Here is a 24,666-nt window from a genome sequence, read left to right as displayed (position 1 = left end):
AAGCATTTCGCCCACCGTGCTAACATTTCTGCCAGCTCTCCGCCTTTCTACAAGCTAATTACTGGCACAAGTAACTAGGTCTGTGGCTATTCAGCTAAACTTTTGATACTTTATATTATATGACATCATCATCATCAGCAGCAGCAGCATTATCATCACCACTCCCACCATCATCACCGTCATTATTTTAAATTCCCTTGTCCATGCTTGCAAGCACCTGGCAGAATTTATTGCAGTAAATTTTTATACTATGGCCTGATGTTCTTCCTGTCACCAATCTTCACCAGCTTCCAACTATGACAATATTTCCCCCATGACCAGACATGTTTGCATGGAAGACTGGAAACACAGGACACTGCTTGCACAACAGTGACACTCATTTATAACTATCACATGAGGTCAAGGTAAGGAGGATGATATATATATATATATATATATATATATATATATATATATATATATATATATACAGGTATAGGTGTGGCTGTGTGGTAAGAAGCTTGCTTCCCGGTCACATGGTTCTAGTTTCAGTCCCACTGCATGGCACCTTGGGCAAGTGCTTTCTACTATAGCCTTGGGCTGACCAAAGCCTTGTGAGTGGATTTGGTAGGTGGAAACTGAAAGAACCTGTCATATATATTTGTATATATATATGTATATATATATATATATATATATATATATATATATATATATATATATATATATATATATGTGTGTGTGTGTGTGTGTGTCTGTGTTTGTCCCCACCACCACCACCACTACCATCGCTTGACAACCAATGCTGGTGTGCTTGCATCCCTGTAACTTAGTTCGGCAAAAGAGACCAATAGACTAAGTACCATGCTTACAAAGAATAAGTCCGGGAGTCGCTTTCTTTGACTAAAAAAAGGCAGTGCCCCATCAATGGTGCAGTCAAATAACTAAAACATATATATATATATATATATATATATATATATACATATATATATATAAATTAACAGAATATGACAAAAATCCAAGGCTGTGAAAGATTTCAGAACATTTATAAATAGGTCTTACAGCTGTTTCTGAGATATTTTATATATCCCTTCATTGGAGACAGAGATTTTTATCTCATTCTGTTAATTTTTATATATATACACATGCTGATATATGACCTACATTGAACTCCTCATTCACATAATCACCGAACCTGGAACTTAACTATAGTCTGTCCATAGCACTTACTCAGCATTACCTGACACCTTTGGGTCTTCTTGACACCATTACCTCTCATAACCTCATATATATATATATATATATATCACGTGATCACGTGACCGACCAGACCATCAAATGTTGCTACACATCGCTGGTCACAATGCGTTCGAATTGTTTTAGCCTTCGAACGACGCCACCCCGCTGGCCAACAGAAGAAAGAGTGAGAAAGAGTGGTGAATGAGTACAGCAGGGATCACCACCCCCTGCCGGAGCCTCGTGGAGCTTTTAGGTGTTTTCGCTCAATAAACACACACAACACCCGGTCTGGGAATCGAAACCGCGATCCTCCGACTGCGAGTCCGCTGCCCTAACCACTGGGCCATTGTGCCTCCTATATATATATACAGACACACACACACACACACAAGATACTTCTTTCAATTTCTGTCTACAAACACCATTCACAAAGCTTTGATCAGACTGGAGCTAGAGTAGAAGGCACTTGCCCAAGGTGCCACACAAAAAAAAAAAAACAATTTAACGGTGTATATGTGTTTCCAGTAGTTACCATGACTCATTCCCAACAAAAATTTTTTAATAAAAAAAAAAAAAACTCATTTATTTTTAGACAGCGTGGAGGAAATTTTCCAAAAGGTTAAGTAGGATTAAATATTTAATTTTGTAAAGATTTATTATTTTGTGTTTCTGACAGCATGTGATACAGCAGTTTAACAAAATCTAATGAGAATAACCATACTGCAGGAAGTGAATACATAAATAAATAAAATTAGCTATATACATAGAATTTGTTTACATGGGGATGTTCAAATGATGTAAACTTCCTAAATATTCTGCATTTCTTGTTTATAAAAATACTATTTAAAAACAGCTGAAGTCAAAGGAAACTGGTTTCCTAGAAACGGATCCATTTTTTTTTAAACATTTCCTCCATTATATATTTACACTGGTGTAAAGCAGGAAAGAGCCAGAGCTAACAACAGGCCTTCAATAAGGTTGTTTAACTTGCTAGAAGTAGGAAGCAAAACTTCAAACCATATCTTATTGGCTGAAAATAGCAAGAACACATTGGATGTTGTACTGTATACTCTATGCCAGAATGAAGATAGGATGGGAACAGATAGAATATCATTGATCATAGGTGTGTTCAATCAAGACTGAACAGAGGCTAAAAAAATAACCAATATGTAAAACTTATAATTATAAAATAATAATAATAATAATAATAATGAAATTATTGTATACAGTGCTCAGGTGCACCACAACTTGTCAGAGATTTTCAAGTGTATTTTGGTAGAAGATGGTATGTACTTTTAAATTATGTTTATTGTAGTTACATTACCCAGCTCACACTCTTTTAATCTTTTACTGGTTTTAATCATTGGATTCTGGCCATGTTGGGGCACGACCTTATGGACCTTTTAAATCAATCATTTTGACCTTCCTTCCCATCACCAGTACTAATTTTGGTCTGGTACTTGTTTAATTAACCTCTATCAAATGGCAAAGGTACACAACTTTTTGATGTAAAGGTACATAATTTGGCATACTCTTTTACACTGGCATACAGAGATACCTCTCTTCTGGCAAGCTGTTGCTGAGCTAGGTCTCTCTCTCTCTCTCTCCATCCCCATCTACCTTCCTCTTTCTCCCTCTTTCTCATTCTGTGGTATGCCTCTGAAACCAGCTGGGAAGGCCAACAAGTATTTTCTCCCCCCCTTTCCTTGGTTTCCCACTCATTTCTTTCAGTTTCCCATTCATCACCAATTGCCCAAGGATTTTTCTTCTCAAAGTGTCCAACATCTCCTTATGATAAGTTTATTTGGTGGTCTTTGCTAATTTGAGCACTTTGATATTTGTTACTCTGCTTAGCACACCTTTAGCATCGATAAGTTGTTACATTTATCTGTTGATGTTCCAGGTTACACAACCATATGTAATGATGGGTTCTATATATGCCCTGAGGGGTATTTTCCTCTCTCTCATTGATAGCTTTTTTTGATAATGTATGGTTGATCTCACCAGTTTTAGCTAGTCCAATTCTTCACTTAATTTTTTAGATGTTTCTTTCCTATCAGATGCATTCCTAAATGCTTAAAACTATCAACTTGTCTCAGTGTTGTTCCCTTAATTCTTAAGTTGCAAACTGGTGATACTTTCTGTTTTCTATGAGATTGCCATAGTCTCTGTGTTTTTGCCCTTAAGACCAAGAGACATCTTCTCACTTGTCATTAATAGTACGAACTGATATTTGTAGCACATAAACTATGCAGAAGATAGATTCTTGATGAACTGAGCTAAGTCAAGGCATGAGAGAAGAGGCTGAGGGCAGAGGAATAAAGTGTAAAACAGGGATGAGGGAGACGAGAGAAAAATGATGAGCTTCTTTGGTCTTGTTAATATTACAAGTATTATTATTGTTATTATTATCATCATCATTAATATTTTTAAAGATTACTACATGTATTTCTTAACATTTGACATGCTTCGGAGGTCAGACAAAATTTACCCTACATAACCCCTCCTTCCTTCCCGTTAAATTTAAATGGTTTGCAAACATGTCTCAGTAAGTGAAAATATTTCAAGTAAAAACCAAGAAAAAGACCCTCTAGATGTTCCAGGTTACACACTATCATTGCTTGACAACCAATGTTGGTGTGTTTATGTCCCCGTAACTTAGTGGTGTGGCAAAAGAGACCGATAGAATAAGTACTAGGCTTACAAAGAATAAGTCCTGGGGTCAGTTTGTTTGACTAAAAAGATGCTGCTCCAGCATGGTCGCAGTCAAATGACTGAAACCGATAAAAGAATAAGGTTGACAGAGGTGTTAAATACATAAGTATTGAATTGAATGTTATTGGGTACTAGCAGTATCGCCCGGCGTTGCTCGGGTTTGTAAGGGAAATAGCTATATAAGCATTTTTAGAGAGTTACTTCCGTTATATAAAACCGAGCGAAAAATGGATTAAAAATGCGGAAAAATGATGGTAAATTTTTTTTTTAATCATAGACTCATCATAGACACACGCTAATACCCAGAAGGGCTCGATATGAATCACGACTATAAGATACCCGCTTTTGGTTAAAGTGCACCGCAAAATGTGGGAGTAGTTAGGAATCTAATTCGGGGTAGACAGGACACACACACATCTACAGTTTTATATATAAAGATTTGTCTATATAATGCTAAACATGTACATAATGTATTAAATGTTACTTAATATTTGGCAGTAGAGAGTGTAAAACACAAAATGCAATGCCTAAAACGTTGCTACACAATGATTCGCTTGAAAGATTCAATTAGTTTTGTTTCAGTTATTCCTGCTATTTTTATGAAGACTCAAAAAGACACTGTAAAATCAATAACACCTGTTCATATTCATCAAGATAGCGTTTTGTTTACTCAACTCCTTAACTGGGATCAATGCTTCTTTTTATAGCAGTTTAACCAATGGAGTCACTATGTAGTCACTTGGAATGCTAGAAATAGTAGCCAAATCTCTCTCTCTCTCTCTTTCTTTGTCAAATCATAATTTAATGGTTAAAAAAAATATTGGGAAACATGCCGTTTGCCAGCTCTGTCTGGCCCCGTGTCGGTGGCACATAAAAGCACCATCCGTTCGTGTCCGTTGCCAGCATCGCTTGGCCCCGTGCCGGTGACACGTAAAAGCACCATCCGTTTCGTGGCCGTTTGCCAGCTCTGTCTGGCACCTGTGCAGGTGGCACGTAAAAAGCACCCACTACACTCACAGAGTGGTTGGCGTTAGGAAGGGCATCCAGCCGTAGAAACACTGCCAGATCTGACTGGGCCTGACGAAGCCTTCCAGCTTCACAGACCCAGTTGAACCGTCCAACCCATGCTAGCATGGAAAGCGGACGCTAAATGATGATGATGATGATGATGATGATGATAGGATAATGTTGTCAGAAATAAACAATGTTTGTAAAAACAGTAAATGGTTAGCCCAGCTGTCTACTCTTTAAGGGCTGACCTGGATTTAAACAACAAAACCTTTATAATAAAGAGTAAGAAAACACCCTAACAACATCTTATTCTCATCACTTTCTTCATATCTGTCCTTTAAAACATTGTTTTCTTTTGTGGCTACTGCTTAGCCCCAGGCCATCTCTGATCCAACAGAGCTATGGATGCAAGGTATCCAAGACATGTTGTATGTTCTTTTTCTGGGAGTACCTTATCTAATGTACCCAAGTATCTTTCTCTGTTGTTTCACCCAAAAGCAGCTCTGATCCCGCATACCTGCCATAAAAGTCATTCAAGCAGTGACTATAACCCATTTTTTCTTTAATCAGACAATATATCTAGGACTATAATATTCCATGTATCCTCTTTTGAATAAGCGTAGGAGTGGCTGTGTGGTAAGTAGCTTGCTTACCAACCACATGGTTCCAGGTTCAGTCCCACTGCGTGGCACCTTGGGCAAGTGTCTTCTACTATAGCCTCAGGCCGACCAAAGCCTTGTGAGTGGATTTGATAGACAGAAACTGAAAGAAGCCTGTCATATATATGTATATATATATATATATATATATATATATATGCATGTGTATATGTTTGTGTGTCTGTGTTTGTCCTCCCATCACTTGACAACCGATGCTGGTGTGGTTATGTCCCCGTAACTTAGCGGTTCGCGACAAAATAGACTGATAGAATAAGTACTTGGCTTACAAAGGATAAGTCCTGAGGTCGATTTGCTCAACTAAAGGCAGTGCTCCAGCATGGCCACAATCAAATGACTGAAACAAGTAAAAGAGAGTAAAAGGGAGAGATGTAATCTGAAGGGAATTTACTTGCAAATTTTAGCATGGTGGGCGACAATATCAAGATGCAATCATTTAGCCATTGTTCATAGCAATAATGATAACATTTATATTATCAATAATTTAATTGTTGATGTTGTTGTTGTTGTTTAGACTAGAGCTGAATGAGCAAACTTATGATCAAAGACTTTCCAGTTATGACCTTCCCATATTTTATATACACAGTAACTAGACAGTCCAGTGAATCCTTTTAAGGACAGTAAGAGGAGATCTGTCTGGTATTTTTAGGAGGCTGAGCGATCTTGTGGAGGATTCCTTGTAGATGGTGGTATTTTGCACAGTAGTGATGATATAGTTGTTAATGTTGTTGTTGTAGTAGGCATGGTGATGGCATTTGTGTCAGTAGTGTCCCTGTAATAATGCTTTGAGTTGTGATAATGTTATTTGTGTCAGCAGTGCAACATCAGTGGTTGTCGTGATAGTAACTGTGTCAGTCATAATATTATTGTTGCTAATATTATTGCTGTATGAAGACTGCAAGCCGGCAGAATCATTAGCATGCTGGCAAAATGCTTAGTGGCATTTCGTCTGTCTGCACATTCTGGGTTCAAATTCCGCCAAGGTCAACTTTGCCTTTCATCCTTTCAGAGATCAATAAATTAAGTATCAGTTGAACACTGGGGTAGATGGAATCAACAAGCACCCTCTCCCAAAATTCCTGGCCCTTCACCAAAATTTGAAACCAACATTATTGTTGTATGAGGTGGTATCAAAAAGTTCCCAGACTAGTTATGTTTAATAAGATATAGCTTATTTAACTCAGTTTTAACATAATCCCCTTCAAAATAGTCACCTTACACAACAATACACCAGTCCCAGTGTTCTTGGAATCCAGCTTGGAAGTCGTTTTCTGCAAGCAAATGAAGGACCTTCTGTGTTTTACTCTTGATCTCAACAACAGTGTTAAAACAGTGACCTTTGAGTGTGGAGAGCTTGGTGACAGGGTGCATTGTCATCATGAAGAATCCAATTCTTTGCCCTCCACAGATCTGACTGCTTTTGCCAAAAGTTCTCCCTCAAATGCTTCAAAACATCACAGTAGAACTCTTGATTGATGGTCTGGCTCTGGGGACGAATTCTCGATATCACAGTAGAATTCTTGATTGATGGTCTGGTCCTGGGGGACAAATTTTCGATGCACAATACAGTGGCTGTTGAAAAACACAATGAACATGCTCTTGACTATGCTGTGGCCTTCTTCAGTTGGGGAGATGAAGAGCTCTTCCTGTGTGACTACAGCTGCTTCATCTCAGAGTCATACACGTAGACCCAACTCTTGTCACTGGTGATGATCCTTGAAGCCAGTGGCACATTGACGGAGATTTTGACAGACTTCGACGCAATGTTCTTTCTGCTCAGTAGTCAACAGGCAGAAGACAAACTTGGCAGAGACATGCCACATGTTCAGTTCAGACATTAGGGTTGCTTGCACAGACCCATATGACAGACCGACAACATCAGCAATGCCACTGATTGCCCTCAGTCAATCCTCATGCACAAGCTGATGAATTTTCTCCACATTTCTAGGGGTAATGCTCATGGTAGGTCTTCCAGATCACTCATCATTATCCAAACTACTCCAGCTCTCTTTTAAGATTGCAGGGTATTATATGAAGAATATTTGGCTACTATTTCTAGTAGGTCAGACACCTATACAGTGGTTCCTTGTTGTTCATATGCTGTGTGCTTGCTTCTAATGAAATGAGCAGTAGGCAATAGTTTGACTGAGTACATTCCACTTATAGAGAATAGTTAATGTGAAAAGATAAGAGGCAATATTTCTGAAGCATGGTTCATGAGTTTTATCAGAAAGAATGGGATAGAGAGAGAGAGAGAGAGAGAGAGAGAGAGAGAGACAGACAGAGAGACAGAGAGACAGAGAGAGACAGAGACAAACAACAAAGAATGAAAGAAAGTAAGGAAACAAAGCAAAAATAAAAAGAAAAGGGTATAAAAAGGGACTAAAATAAAAGAATGAAAAACAATAAAAAAATAGACACAGAAAGCATGAGAGAGAGAGAGAGAGAGAGAGAGACTGGTTGAAATGGAGAGACAAATACAAAAAGAAAGAGAGAAAGAGGATAGTGAGAGTAAGAAAGAAAGTTAAAGAGAAACAGAGAAAGAAAGAAATCACAAGAAATCAAAAGAAATCAATCAAAACAAAAATAAAATAAAGAAAAAAAAACTGTGTTTTTAATGCATGAAACCAATCAAAATAGTGTAAAACTCTGAAACAATAACAGCACTTATTCCACTTTTTCTCCACCAATAATAGGGTTGTAAGGGTTAGAGTGAGTGAGAAGGAAAGAAAATTTGGCTAACAGCAGCAGCAGCAAGGAAGTACAAAAAGTGGTTGCTCAACCTCTTAAAAATAGTAGCCAAACCTCCCTCAAATCATATACTTTTATGTCTTCTAAGGCGGCGAGCTGGCAGAAACGTTAGCACACCGGGCGAAATGCGTTGCCGTATTTCGTCTGCCGTTATGTTCTGAGTTCAAATTCCGCCGAGGTCGACTTTGCCTTTCATCCTTTCGGGGTCGATAAATTAAGTACCAGTTACGCACTGGGGTCGATATAATCGACTTAATCCGTTTGTCTGTCCTTGTTTGTCCCCTCTGTGTTTAGCCCCTTGTGGGTAGTAAAGAAATATATAGTTTTATGTCTTAAGAAATGGGCAAGATGCAGTAAATTACACAGTCCTAGAAATATTAATCCTGCAAAAAAGTAAATAAATAAATGCAGTATGGCGTAGGAGTGGCTGTGTGTAAGTAACTTGCTTACCAACCACATGGTTCCGGGTTCTAATCCTACTGCGTGGCACCTTGGGCAAGTGTCTTCTGCTATAGCTGCAGGCCGACCAAAGCCTTGTGAGTGGATTTGGTAGACGGAAACTGAAAGAAGCCTGTTGTGTGTATGTGTGTTTGTGTGTGTTTGTGTGTGTGTGTGTGTGTGTGTGTGTATTTGTCACCCCACCATTACTTGACAACCAATGTTGATGTGCTTATGTCCCCCATAACTTAGCAGTTTGGCAAAACAGACTAATAGAATAAGTACTAGGCTTACAATTAATAAGTCCTGGGATCAATTTGTTTGACTAAAAGTAGTGCTCCAGCATGGCCACAGTCAACTGACTGAAACAAGTAAGAGAATAAAAAAAAAAGATGGTCACATTTGGAACATCTTTGATTATAGGTCTGTTTTATCAGGGCCACACTTCATCAGAGCTAAACAGCCTCAAATCACAAGCACCACTGCCACCACTACCATTATTGCTACCATCTTGTCCTCTCTAGTATAATAAAAACCAACTAGAAAACAGAATAACCTTGATTTAGGTTGTATAGTAAGTAATGTAAGGATGAAAATTGATCCATACTAGGATTATTTTTCCCATAAGATGTTGCTAGTAGAAACAGGAAAGAAAGAGGAGAGGAAAAGGTGACAGAACGTTTTCTAAGATGTGAGAGGTTCAATTAAGAGTTGTTATTGTCCTCACTGTCCAGGCTATAGAAATCAATAATATAGATTTCTACTATAGACAAAAAGCCACAAATTTCATGTGAAAGGGAATACTTCATTAAACCATTCCCAATACTTAACTATTATTTTAATTCGTTAACTCTCAAAGAATGAGATGTCAAACTTGGCTAAGATTTAACTTCAGATCATTAAGGAATGAACGATATAAGGGATTTTTAATTGCATTCTACCAAGGGGAAAATAAAATGTTTCCAAGATGTAAGAGGGCTGAATTTTTAAAATATATCAATAAGGATTTCTTAAAGACTCAGTTTATCAACTCCAATAACTGACTGGGACTTTATTTTGTAAGCCCCCAAAGGATATCTTAGCAAACTTCAAACTCAAAATGTAGGGAAATAAAATCAAGCGCTCCTTAATAATAACATTCTTAATATAAATGAGGAATTTAGCAAGTATGATTGATAAATTGATCCCTGTATTTAAATGACACTTTATTTTGGTGACCCCAGAAAGATGAAAGGCGAAGTCAATCTTACATGATTTGAACTCAGAACATGTAATTGATGTAGCTTAATTCTATGCACTAGTTTGCCTGACCTTACTGATTTTGACCCCAAGGAAGAAAACAATTTTTTTTCACAAATTACTAACTTTAATAAGGTCTTCCTATCATCACACCAGACTAAATTTTTTTTAAAATTTTTAACAATAATGATTTTTAACAAAAACATAAGGACAGAAAAAATTTGGGAGAGATTCTAGCTGAAATACTGATGCATACATTTTTATCTTTTAAACTGAAAGGGGTTTAACAACTAAAAGATTTAGATTTCAACTAAGTTGGGTCTTATCAACTTCAGTGCAACTACAAATATGTTTGTTTATTTTTAATGGCATAGACTAGAGAAAGGAGCTGTATTCAACCTTCATACTCTTGTGACTGGAGAGAGATTGACAACTGATATACTTCAACAGCTGACAGTTGTGGGGAAAAAAAGGAGAAGGAACCTCAGTGGGTTGAAATTCTGGAAAGGAAGGACTGCTCAGTCCTTAGTATGGAGCCTGGAGGAAATGGGGTGAACAAAATATGGGTGATAAGGGAAGGTGAAGCAAATGTGTTAGGTAGGCCTGAGTAGAAATGACATGAAATCAGACAGATTCAAAGAACAGAGGACTCTGCTGCAGAAGAGATTGTGTGAAGAGATAGCATGTCTGTGAACCAGAGTTTGGAGTATGTTGGTGAATGATTTCCAAACTTTTTGGGGGAGGGGATACATTAAAGGATTTTAGTATGAGTTATTAACAGTACTGTTACAGATGTAGGAGTGGTATTCCACCATGGGTCATTTTTGTATAGGAAAAGTAAAGGTTAGTGCTGACACTTTATTTTGTTGACCTTAGAATGATGAAAGGCAAAAATCAATGCCAGCAGGATTTGAACTCAGAACAATTCCATGGTAAATTATGTTGACAAGGGGGTTAGGTGAGTTGTTGGTCAGGTTTAGGACATAAATGGATAATTGGTAACATTGTAATTGAGTATTTGCAAACAACTTGCAAATACAATTGCTACCAGTTGAAAGTTTCACATACCAGACACTAGCAGGCTTAAAGAGATGTAAAAGAAAAAAAAACAATGCCATCAGGATTTGAACTTCCACCCAAATAAGACTCAATTACATTCTACAATGAATTTAACCCAGTATTTATAATTGATACATTAGATCAATCATGATTTATGTACATTTCACTTGGGTTCATAATCACTCTATACCTATACACAAAATAAACAAAAAAAATACTAAAAATAGGCACAGGAGTGGCTAAAGTAGCTTGGGTGCCCCTCCCATTTTTATTCATCTTTATTGTTATCATCCTCATCACATTAATGTCCTTGTCCAGCCCAAAGCTACTCTGTGTACTGCTCTTGTGGCAAACTATGTGAATAAAAGTAGCTTGCTTACCAACCACATGGTTCTGGGTTCAGTCCCACTGCGTGGCACCTTTGGGCAAGTGTCTTCTACTATAGCCTCAGGCCACCCAAAGCCTTGTGTGTGGATTTGGTAGACGGAAACTGAAAGAAGCCTGTCGTATATATGTATATGTTTATAAATATATATGTGTGTGTCTGTGTTTGTCTCCCCAACATTACTTGACAACCGATGCTGGTGTGTTTACGTCCCTGTAACTTAGCGGTTCGGCAAAAAGAGACCAATAGAATAAGTACTAGGCTTACAAAGAATATGTCCTGAGGTCAATTTGCTCGACTAAAGGCAGTGCTCCAGCATGGCCACAGTCAAAATGACTGAAACAAGTAAAAGAGTAAAGAGAAAAGAGTAAAGAGATCACCTGGACATATAAAGAGCATCGTTGTTAACAATCTTCAATGCCCACAGTTTCTGTCACTACCTGAAAAACCACCTCCAAACACCCAGACATATGTGCAATACCTCAGAACACTACTACCCCAGTTTTCCAAAAACCCTATCTTTCCCACTAAGTTCAGATGAAAAAAAGTTACACACACACAGAAATAGTTGCAACTTCAATAGTTTTACTGCCCACCCTTACCTGCAAGACAGGATGCTAGGTTGAACACCACCAACACTAAGTGCAAAAGAATAGTAAATCCCAAACTTTTGACCAAGCCTGCCTTGCCTGTTACTGCTGTAGTGACTATTAGAATTTATGAGTATATATAAATAGACTTTTTAGAGGATGCAGTATGTCTGTGGAGGTGCGTGGCTTAGTGGTTAGGGTGTCAGCACCATGATCGTAAGATTGTGGTTTCAATTCCTGGACAGATAACGCATTGTGTTCTTGAGCAAAACACTTCATTTCACATTGCTCCAGTCCACTCAGCTGGCAAAAATGAGTAACGCTGCAATGGACTGGTGTCCCGTCCAGCTGGGGAGCACATATGGCATAGAAACCAGGAAACCGGGCCCATGAGCCTGGCTAGGCTTTAAAAGAGTGCAAGTGGAGGTGCGTGGCTTAGTGGTTAGGGTGTCAGGACCATGATTGTAAGATTGTGGTTTCAATTCCTGGATGGGTGACGCACTGTGTTCTTAAGCAAAACACTTCATTTCACATTGTTCCAGTCCACTCAGCTGGCAAAAATGAGTAATGCTGTGATGGACTGGCGTCCCATCCAGATGGGGAGCACATATGCCATAGAAACCGGGAAACCAGGCCCATGAGCCTGGCTAGGCTTTAAAAGGGCACATTTATTATTTTTTTTATGTGGTATGTCTAGACTGTCATACTGGACTCCAGTCAATTCATCACTGTATGAACTCAGCTAGGTGTAGTTATGGTATAACTGGGAAAATGGATCTGTGAGTAAAATCTCACATTCAGCTAGGTACATATGTGCCATAGAGCTACATGATCAGGGTTTGTCAAGGGCTACACTACAATAGTCATCCCCTGACTAACTTATGGCACAAAATCATTTGCAGATAATGAATATCAACTGATTTGAATATCCTTTCGTTACTGTATTTATTTTGAAATGCTCTGTGTTTCTTTCAATTACATTAAATGTAACAAAGAATTTAATAAAATAACTTATTTATCATTCAGCTCGTGTTAGGAACATGAATTGTGACTAAGGTTTGGTGGAAGATTTTAATTCAAAACTTATGAAAACAAGACATTTGTATTTAGAGCCAGAACCGATTTCAGCTGGGTTGGTAACAAAAGGGTTAAGTTAATGGCTCTAGAAAGCTGTAAAGTAAATAGAATATGAAGAACAAGAACAATAATAATAATGAATACTTTTCTTTGCTACAGAGGTGTTAGATGAAGGATGAGGTGAGGGCATTACAAAGACAGATTACAATTTATGTTGGGGAGGGGGTTACATTGGGTGAGGAGGAAAAGTGGAAGAAGTGAATGAGATGAAATGTATACATGATATACAAAATCTAGGAATATATGAATGATGTAGATCTCCTGATACAACAGACCCTCCAATTAGGGCCAGTCATAGAACCTCACAAATCCAAGATCACCATATCCCATCATCACCACTACCAGCAAGTACCATTTCTCATCTATTGTTCTCTGATCAACAGGCACATGCTTAGAGTAGTTCCATCCACACATACACACACACACACACACACACACACACACACACACACACACACACACACACACACACACACACAGCAGGCTTCTGCTTGCCAAATTCCATTCACAAGGTTTTGTTCAACCTGAAGCTATAGTGTCAGTCACATCTTACAGGATGTAATGTGATGAGATCAAATCTGGAACTACATGGTTGGAGAAAGAACTTCTAAACCAACCGTGCAGATACTTTCTTCACTGACCCCCACCCAACAAAATGACTGAATTAACGTTGTGTTAACAGCAAACGAGATGAGGACAAATATCTATCAAATGTAAATAATGAAATAAGTTAGTCAAAAGACGATTGCACAGACTTTTACTTTTGTTTAGTGAAAACTTCAGGATATAACAAAAAAAAAAATAATAAATGTGAAATTGAATATTCTAGTCTACCATCAATTATACATTTAGTACCTCATTCAGTTGAAATCCCAGTGCCAGTTTTCATTCAACTAACTGCTCTTGAAAATCTGAATAATGATGAAGAACTCAATGACAGCAATGATGCAGATTTTGAAATTGAAGATGACTCATTCTGTAAGGAATTCAATCAGCATGAGTTGAATGATATGGCATGAGACTTGAGATTATTAAAAATGGCCTCAGAACTCCTAGCATCAAAACTGAATGAGAAAAAAGCTGCTTGAAAAAGGAGCAAAGGTATCCTACTTTCAATCCAGAATAAGTGCATTTCTGCGGCACTTTTGAAGTGATGGTAGGTTTGTATATTGCCATAACATGCAGGTTTTACTGGAAGAATTGGAATTTCCAATCTACAACTTAACTGAATGGCAACAGTTCAGGGATAATTCAAGCAGAGCTTAAAGTGTGTCCTTCCTCCTCCACAATAGCAATTCATATAGTACAGTCCCAAATGGACATTCAATTTACCTTCAGGAAGAATATGGAGACACAGAGTTACTGAGTTGTTGCTGTATGACAAACACAATTGAATTATCTGTGTTAATCTTTAAATGGAATGTTTCCTTCTTGGTCAGCAACATGGATACACCAATTATCCCTGCTTGAGAGAAACCTTGAGTGAAGAGGAATTGGCTATCTGAACTCAAACCTGGTGATCCCAACATTCTACATAAAGAAAATTATATTCCCATCCCTGCACAAGAAATTGGGTCTCATGAAACAATTTGTTAAAGCATTGCCAAATGAAGGTAACTGTTTCAAGTACCTTGTTTTGGCATTTCTTAGCCTGCCAATTAAAAAAAGTCAGTTCTGGCATGTTTGATGGTTTACAGATTCAGTAACTCATCAAAGATGAACCTTCCATTGGCACAATGTCAGACCTCGAAAAGAATATTTGGTTATCATTCAAAAACCTTGTCAAGAACTTTGTTGGACATACACAAAGAATTACATTAAAATTGTCCAGAAACTTATTGGAGAGTTACAGAATGCTCAGCTGCAACATGAACATAAAGTTGCATTTTCTGCACAGCCATCTTGCTAACTTCCCTGAAAACCTTGGTGTGGTTAGCAATGAGCAAAATGAATGATTCCACTGAGATTTGAAAGTCATAGAGGAGTGGTATCAAGATAAATGAGATATAAATATAATGGCTGACTATTGCTGGAGCATGAAGTAAAACTGTCCACAGATTGAACATGCCAGAAAAACTATAAATGTAAATTTTTACCTTAACAACTTGCACATCATTTGACTTACAGTGACAATGTCCTTTGTATGAATAAAATAAATTTGTACAAATATTAGTCAAGCAATGTTTTACTATAGTCCATTGTATGTAAATTTTAAAAATATTCTGTAAAATGAGCACGTTTTTTGAGACAAAGCAAAGGTATCCCATAGCTCAACAAGTTGATGAGATACAGAAAAACTGGGGTCAATTTTTTATTCTGGGGCTAAAAATTAGTCAAAAACAAGTGTCCAATCTAACTCAATGAAAACTGTATTCCCCAGTGTTATTTTTAAGATAAACACAACATCACAAATTTTAGGAAGAGCATAGTTGATAAAATTGACACCAGAACAACTTGTACTTATTTTACAGACCCTAGAAGAATGAAAATCTTCTCTTCTATTGAGGCTTGAAATCAAAATATAAAAGACACAAACTGGGTGCAGGAGTGGCTGTGTGGTAAGTAACTTGTTTACCAACCACATGGTTCCGGGTTCAATCCCACTGCGTGGCATCTTGGGCAAGTGTCTTCTACTATAGCCTCGGGCCGACCAAAGCCTTGTGAGTGGATTTGATAGACGGAAACTGAAAGAAGCCCGTCGTATATATGTATATATATATGTATATATATATATATATATATATATATATATATATATATATATATATATATATATATATATATATATATGTGTGTGTGTGTGTTTGTGTGTCTGTGTTTGTCCCCCTAGCATTGCTTGACAACCGATGCTGGTGTGTTTATGTCCCCGTTACTTAGCGGTTCGGCAAAAGAGACCGATAGAATAAGTACTGGGCTTACAAAAGAATAAGTCCCGGGATTGAGTTGCTCGATTAAAGGCGGTGCTCCAGCATGGCCGCAGTCAAATGACTGAAACAAGTAAAAGAGTAAAGAGTAAACTGAATTATTTTGGAAGAAAGCAGAAGTGAGATATTACAATGTTGAATTACACTGTCTATAATTGCAGGTTTTGTGAAGTGAAAAAACTCATCAACCTGGAATTGAAACTCAGATCTCAGCCTTGACACACTTATGTGTGTATATTTTGTTTCATAAAGCTCTTCATAAAACTCATAAATACTGGGAACAAATACGAAGTCAAGGCTTTCATGTTGTCCTCTACATCCATTAACAGCATCAATTCATATTTGTTTTCCACTATGTTAACAAATAGAGTGACACTCCATAAAACCAGCCCTTAATGCAACATGAAATACTTGATGGAGACGATGTTGAGTCATCATCTAATTAAGCTAATGATGGCTCAGGGGGAAATACATTTGCTGGTGGATGTGATAATTACAAAAAACCATTAGCAACACTTTTATTATCACTACTACTACTACTACTACTACTACTACTACTACTACTACTACTACTACCACCACTCCTACTGCTACTGGTGGAGGTGGTGGTGGTGGTGGTGGTGGATTGGCAGAATTGATAGATAAAGCAGTTAGAATGCTACATATTATTTAGCTGTATCATTCAACAAAGGAGTTGATTCTTTCCTCTTCAGTTACCAGTTGAGTCCTATGCTAATTAAATTATACTCTTCTCTTGTTAAATCTGAAGCTTTGTACTCATGTTTGAAATCATTTTTATTACAGGTGTGATGGATTAGCAGAATCATCAGAACATTGGAAAAAGTTACTTGCAGTATGTCATCAACTTTTTGTATTCTTGGTTCAAATCTTGTTGAGGTCAACTCTGTTTTATCCTTCTGGGAGTCAATAAAATAAAGTATCAGTCAAGTACTAGGGTGAATGGTATCAACTAACTTCCTCCCCTGAAAACTGCAGGGCCTTAAATTAGGAACAGTAATTATTATTATTATTGAGTGAGAGAGCAGTGCATGCCATCAAAGTGACACTGGGGTAAAATATACGAAGCCCAGTATACCCATCATGACTACCCGTCTGATAAGGGTACAATAACCACATGCATCACAACCATATGTGTGCGACACAGTGATCTCATATCAAGATAAACAGCACATGACCTTGCAGGTGGGGCCCAGTTAGAATTTTCTTCTGGTCGAGTAACCCATCCCACTCAAAAGGTCCCTGAATAAGGGTTGTTTAAGGATGTTAAATGAAACACCCATGTTTCCAGAGGTGAATTATTTAAACCCCATTAAGGGTGGTAGATATAATCAAAACCAGTAAGGGACTACTAAATGACTTGTAGTATTTAGTTCCATCTCTTTTTATACAAGTTTATGTTTTGCCACGATCTTCTTTTGACATTCAGTTCTCCTGCACTGACAAGGTAATTACCAGCTATATACTAAAGTCAATTAAACTGACTACAGCCATTCTCTTCCTCCAGAAATCATCATCAGTACAGAGTGCATCAGTTTTTTGAAGACATCTCTTTCAAGAGCTCTGACTTCATTCTAACTTATTTCTTTTACTTTACTTTTCAGATAAATAATTTCAGACATTAGGTTGGCTCAGCAAATAAAATGGTACACTATAATCATTGCCTTCAGAGCACAACATAGTGATACAGAGATAACTCCCTTCCCAAAAGTTGCCCAACCCTTCATTGTCAAAGTTCAAAAGGAGCTGGAAGCTGCTGATTGGGATCCAACATCAACAGTTAAACACAAAACACATGCACAGGATCCTAATAACACGAAACACATACACTGGATCAGAATACATAACTTTGTACAAAATGTCCAAGAAATAACTGATAAAAGCCCCAGAAAGTCAATCGGAGCCATTGCAAAGAACCTCAGGTTGTCAGAATACACCATCAGAAGAGTTGAGCATAAAGATACCCAGTACAAGTCGTATGTCATGCAAAGAGGTCAGTTGAGACAAGAGAGAATCATTCAATCTGTGCCAAGTGCTTGTTAACCCTTTTGTTACCAACCCGGCTGAAACCTGCTCTGGCTCTGAGTACAAATGTCTTGTTTTCATAAGTTTTGAATTAAAATCTTTCACCAAACCTTAGTCACAATTTATGTTCGTAACACTAGCTGAATGATAATTAAGTTATTTTACTAAATTCTTTGTTATATTTAAAATTAATTGAAAGAAACACAGAGCATCTCAAAATAAATGCAGAAATGAAAGGGTTAAACAAGTTAAAGCACCAAGAAGCTGGAATGCTTTGGTTTTTCTTTGATGAGAAGAACTTTGATCATCATCATCATCGTATAGCGTCTGCTTTCCATACAAGCATGGGTTGGATGGTTCAACTGGGGTCTGGGAAGCCAGAAGGCTGCACCAGGCCCAGTCTGATCTGGCAATGTTTCTATGGCTGGGTGCCCTTCCTAACGCCAACCACTCCGTGAGTGTAGTTGGTGCTTTTTACATGCCACCGGCACAGGTGCCAGACGGGGCTGGCAAACGGCCACGGTTGGATGGTGCTTTTTACGTGCCACCAGCACGGAGGCCAGGCAAGGCTGGCAACGGCCACATTCGGATGGTTCTCTTACGTACCACAGGCACTGGTATCACAGCTGCAATTTCCATTGATGTTGATCGATTTCGATTTCAATAGAAATTGCAGCTGTGATACCAAGGACCAAAAAATAAACAAAAGGAATGACAGATACTTATACAGAGACCCAAATGAGGTTATGCATATTAAGTTCTCAAAAACAATGATGGTTATGGAAGTCATCAACAACAAGGGAGATGTCATGCCTCTTCATTTTTTTTAACAGGGCTTAAGAGTCAATACCACAGTCTACCTGGAGTACATAGAGGTGTTGGAGAAAGTTGTGAGAGCTTGGATGGACAGAATATTCGACAGAAGATTGTATGTCTTCCAACTAGACTTTGCATCATCTAATAAGGCTAAGAAATACCCAAGAATGGATGCATACCAATCTCCATTATCATATTCTCACCAGAACTCAGTCCACTAGACTATTACATATGATGCATAGTCAAGAAATATCCCCATAGCACCTTACAATCTCTGAAGTCTACCTTAATCAGCACTGTGTTCCAAATTGATAAAGATCATCTCATTCAGGCATGTCGACACTTCTAGCCCAGTATTGAAGCAGCCACTGATGCTAATAGTGGATTCATTGAAGAGGTGTAATAGAAGGATTCTTGAGATTATTTGCCCTAATTTGTTTTCATATATAGTTTTTATTTAATGAGGTATGGATTTTTTGGAAGTTAATACAAATGACCCAAAAAAACTGACACACCCTGTGATAGTAGTACTATCATGAATTAGTGGATTTGAATACAGTACACTCACATTTTTGTCTATTAATTCTCACCTGAAGGAGCCTGTACACATTCTCTAATCCTGCTTGAGATAGCAGCCAAATCACCCTCGAATTACACCCTACTGTATTAAATATTATCAACTTAATCTTATATATACAGATTATATACAGGTCAAAGGTCTATGCAATCAGAGCTGACCTGCGATTAGTGACACTACTATGATCAATGACCAAACAAGGTCTGATATGGCACTAAACAACAACATCCTTAGTTCTGTGGTACCAGTACCTAAAGAGGGTATTTTATGTGTGGTGTGTCAACAGTTTCAACCAACAAATTAGAAACATAGATTAGGTGAAATGGCTTCAGATCAAAAGAGAAAACTTGGTTCACACAACTGATTGTTCTAGAAACTCTTATATTTCACTACTGCTATTTACATATTGCGCAGCTATGCAATTGGTTGACCTTCTAGAGGTAGCAGTCAAAACTCTCTCAATGCCCTGCTGTCATGAGAAAGGAAAAGAAAATGTTGGATAAAGATGAGATGGTTATGGCTGGAATGCTTTTAACCCTTTCATTACTGTATTTATTTTGAGATGCTATGTGTTTCTTTCAATTACTTTAAATATAACAAAGAATTTAGTAAAATAACTTGGTTATCATTAAGCTAGTGCTAGGAACATAAATTGTGACTAAGGTTTGATGGAAGATTTTAATTCAAAATTTATGAAACCAAGACATTTGTACTCAGAGCCAAAGACAGTTTTAACCAGGATGGTAATGAAAGGGTTAAACAAAACAGTCCTGGGGTTAAAACCCAACAAAATACTAGTTTTTCTTGATTTCACACAGAAACCACATATTTTAGAAGTAAGAAAAATGGGAATTTATGATGTTCTTTCTTTTCTCTGTGCTGGAAGCAAATGGTGAGATCAGATCTTGAGATACTGGGCATTATAAGCAAAATGAGGAATAAAACTTGATATATGTCATTTTGCCAAGATGCAGACCCATCCATTACATACCAGCAAGAAAAAAAAAAAAAATTGGATGTTACAGGTCAATAGGGAAGTCTATGTGGCCTCTCAGTCTGATAGAAATAGAAGTCAGATCTTCTTCCAAACATACGCAGCCATATTAGGAAGGAAAGATACTTTGGATAATGTAGTCTGATGTAAAGTATTATTGAAGTGGTAGGTCATGGGTGGAATGTCTTTTATCACAGGTCTGATTGTTCAGGGCTTGTCTAAGGCTAAACAACTGGAACAACAACTTTGCCTGTTAAAACATTGGTGATGATGGTGGTGTTGATGGTGATGATGGTGGTGGTGGCAGCAGTGGTAGCGACGGTGAGGGTGCCGATAAGAGAGATGATAATGATGATGGTGGTGATCGTAACAATGACTACTATGACAGGAGTAATGACGAGGACAACGACAATGATAATTATTGGGTTGTCCAGAAAGTTTGTGCCGATTTATAGTAGCTTACCTTTCGACTTATTTTAGAACATGGTTGAGTCCATAAAATAGGATTTGACTACACCTCCATTTACAGCACAGTTTAAGATATCTTTTTGTGGAAGAAGGTTTATGTTCCTATAACTTGTGTTAATTCTGTAACTCTTTAAAATGGAAGATAAGAAAGTTCATTTTTGGCACTTAATGCTTTGGGAACCAGACAAAAATTGCTGCAGCTTGGCTGGGATGTGTTACCCTACCCTCCATATTCACCAGATATTGCTCCTTCGGATTTCCACTTATTCAGGTCTCTGCAGAATAGTCTTAATGGTAAAAATTTCAATTCCTTGGATGACGTAAAAAGATACCTTGATGAATTCTTTGCCATGAAACCACCTCAATTCTGGGAAGAGGGTATTTTCAAGTTAAAGGAAAGATGGAGACACATATTCTACCTATTTTATGTTCAAACTAGTCAGATATAGTCATTCATAGCTACCTTATTGTGTCATTTTAAAAATAAACAATCACATCATGGAAATCTCAAAGCCATGAAATGATGCAAGATTAATTTTACATGGTGTGAATACATAAGCTTTACATTTTACAGAATAATCTGAATGCTAAAGGGTTAAACCTCCAGCAATATTTGTGCTGACATGGTTGCTACAGTAGGGGACGACACTCCAGCTTTATCAGCAGTGTAAAAGTGGCCAGTTGAATTTAGGAGGGGAAGGGAGAGTCTTTTAGATGACCTAAGGCTTGGACATTCTGCAACTGTCACCACTGAGGAAAACATTGTGTTCACCACATGGTGATGGATGACAGGTGATTGGCTATAAATCAAATAGCCAATGTCATTAGCATATCCCATGAGAGAGTTGAGAATATTCTGCACATGATGAAGGTTTCTGCTCAGTGGCTGTCATGTCTTCTGACACCTGATCAAAAGTACACCAGGCTGATAAAATCATGGGAAAATTTGACATTGTTTTGAGGCATATCCCGCTGGTTTGCTTGAATGTTCCCTAATTCAGGATGAGCATTCAGTTAATCACTTCGAGCCAAAGACAAAGACATACATGCTGTGGAAACATCCCTCCTCACCTGCTCCAAAGAAGGCCAAGATAATTTCATTTGCAGGAAAGGTGACGGCCACAATTTTTGAGGATGCAGAAGACATTGTATTTATTGACTATCTTCAAAAGGGCCACACCATCAATGGAAAGTACTATGCCAGCTTTCTGAAGCAGTTATGAAAGGCTATCAAGACCAAACACCCAGAAAACTGATGAAAGGGGTCTTGCTTCAAAAGGACAATGCTCCTGCACACAAGTCCTTGGTTTCAATGGCTGCTGTGTGTGACTGTGGCTTTGAACTGGTTGATCAGCCTCCCTATTCTTCTGATTCTACCCCATCTGACTATCTTTTCTTTCCCAACATGAAAAAACACTTGGCTGGGAACCAGAATCACAATGATGATGACATCATGTTTGCTGTTGATGACTTTTTTTGATCAGGAGGAGGAAAGCTCCTTCACCATTGCATTCCAAGCAGTGCAACACCAATGGAAGAAGTGTGTGCACCACAAGGGGGACTATATTGAAAAACAAACCTCATTTGGACACATCCCATGAAGGTATTTTGGTCAGCCTATGAACTTTCCAGCCAACACTCATAGTTTGAAATATCAATCATTCATTTCCTTATTCTCTCTGAAGGGAGCTAACATAATTATTGTAGATCTAAGACAGAAATACATTCTTAAATATACTTTGTTTTAATACTTTTGTCATCAAGAAGAGTCAGAGTCCATGACATCTGCAGACCTTTCAGCATTCATGTGATCATGATATCTGCAAGAAAAATGTAATCAAACTCAGAATCTTGGGGTTAGTAGCCTGCGCTCTTAATCACTACACCATATGCCCATGGGCGTAGTGGTTAAGAGCACGGACTACTAACCCCAAGATTCTGAGTTTGATTCCAAGCAGTGACCTGAAGAATAGTAATTATAATGATAATAACATCGAAAAATACCTCAGGAATGAGAACCCAGGTTCGAAATTTCCCCAAGACACATGATGAAGGCTGGAGGGCATATCAGCTGAAATGTTGTGTTAACAACAAACAAGATGAGGACAAATATCCATCAAATGCAAATAATGTAAATAATGTAAAGTACTAATTAGTCAGATATTATTTATCAATCTCTATTTATACTTTTAATGATAGATTTGTTCAGTCAGAATTGATTGAGAGCTAAACAACACCAACAATGGCATAGATTTGCTGCATGATGAAATTAATTTTCATATTGAGCTTTTAGCAGTATAGTACTTGCATGAAGTGACTGTAAAGTTTAGAACTTTTTGAAGTTATCAGTAGGGTTTAACTCATGCAGTTATCATCATCATCATCATCATCATCATTTAGCGTCCGTTTTCCATGCTAGCATGGGTTGGACGGTTCAACTGGGGTCTGGGGAGCCCGAAGGCTGCACCAGGCCAGTCAGATCTGGCAGTGTTTCTACAGCTGGATGCCCTTCCTAACGCCAACCACTCCGAGAGTGTAGTGGGTGATTTTATGTGCCACCGACACAGGTGCCAGACGAGGCTGGCGAACGGCCACGCTCGGATGGTGTTTTTATGTGCCACCGACACAGGTGCCAGACGAGGCTGGCAGACGGCCACGCTCGGATGGTGTTTTTATGTGCCACCGACACAGGTGCCAGATGAGGCTGGCGGACGGCCACGATTGGATGGTGTTTGTTACGTCCCCAAAGCACGGAGGCCAGTCTATGCGGTACTGGCTACGGCCACGTTCGGATGATTTTCTTGTGTGCCACCGGCACTGGTACCAGAAAGATACAAATTCCATTGATGTTCATCTATTTTGATTTGTTTTGATTGAGAAAAAAAGACGGTATCTACTTCATATAGTTTGTGTATACTGGTGTTAGTTTGACACTCATTAAATTGAGGATGATGATGAAAATGGATCAAAATGGTAATGAGAATGATAAAATTGATGATGATGATGATGACAGCAGTGATGGTGAATGACGACAAAGATGACAATAACTGCAATTATATCAACAATAGTTATCAGGATGGCAATAGTAGTGATGATGATAATAGTAACTGTGATTATTATTATGATAATAATTATGATAATAATTGGACAGTGATTATTATCAATATGATAATGATGATAATCATGACAATCATTATTATGATGATGAAGCTGATGATAATGATAACTGATTATAATGATGATGATGACATGAGTGATGATGGGACGACAATGATGATAATGATGACGATGTTGATATTCATTATGATATTGATGCTGCTGATGTTGGAGATGAGGTTGTCAAAGATTGCAGTGATAGTGATGGTTAAAAGAGAGAATGAGAAAGAAGTTGTGCAAAGCTACCACGCCTGTTACAGTTGTCATGGTTAAAGTTCTTCCTGAGCAGATGTGTTTAATCTTTGCAAACATGGATTAGAGATTAAAAGAACATTGATAATAAATGACAACAGTGGTAATGATGATAGTGATAGTAATGATGGGTGTGATGATAATGAATACGACAAAGATGACGATACTGGTTTTAATGATGATGATGTTGATGATGATGATATTACAATAGTG

At 37.9% G+C, this 24,666-nt stretch overlaps 1 protein-coding gene across 3 annotated transcripts in view; it reads right to left on the bottom strand.

Moving 5' to 3' along the window:
- The window catches only part of LOC115215880 (beta-1,4-galactosyltransferase 3-like), a 91,520-nt gene that overhangs the window by 37,781 nt on the left and 29,073 nt on the right, over nucleotides 1–24,666 (bottom strand). The window lies entirely within an intron of this gene.

Source organism: Octopus sinensis, linkage group LG9 (genome assembly GCF_006345805.1).
Source record: "Octopus sinensis linkage group LG9, ASM634580v1, whole genome shotgun sequence".
NCBI classification, from domain to species: Eukaryota; Metazoa; Mollusca; class Cephalopoda; order Octopoda; family Octopodidae; genus Octopus; species Octopus sinensis.
The sequence above is the reverse complement of the archived record's forward strand: the minus strand, read 5'-3'. Positions and strand labels throughout refer to the sequence as shown.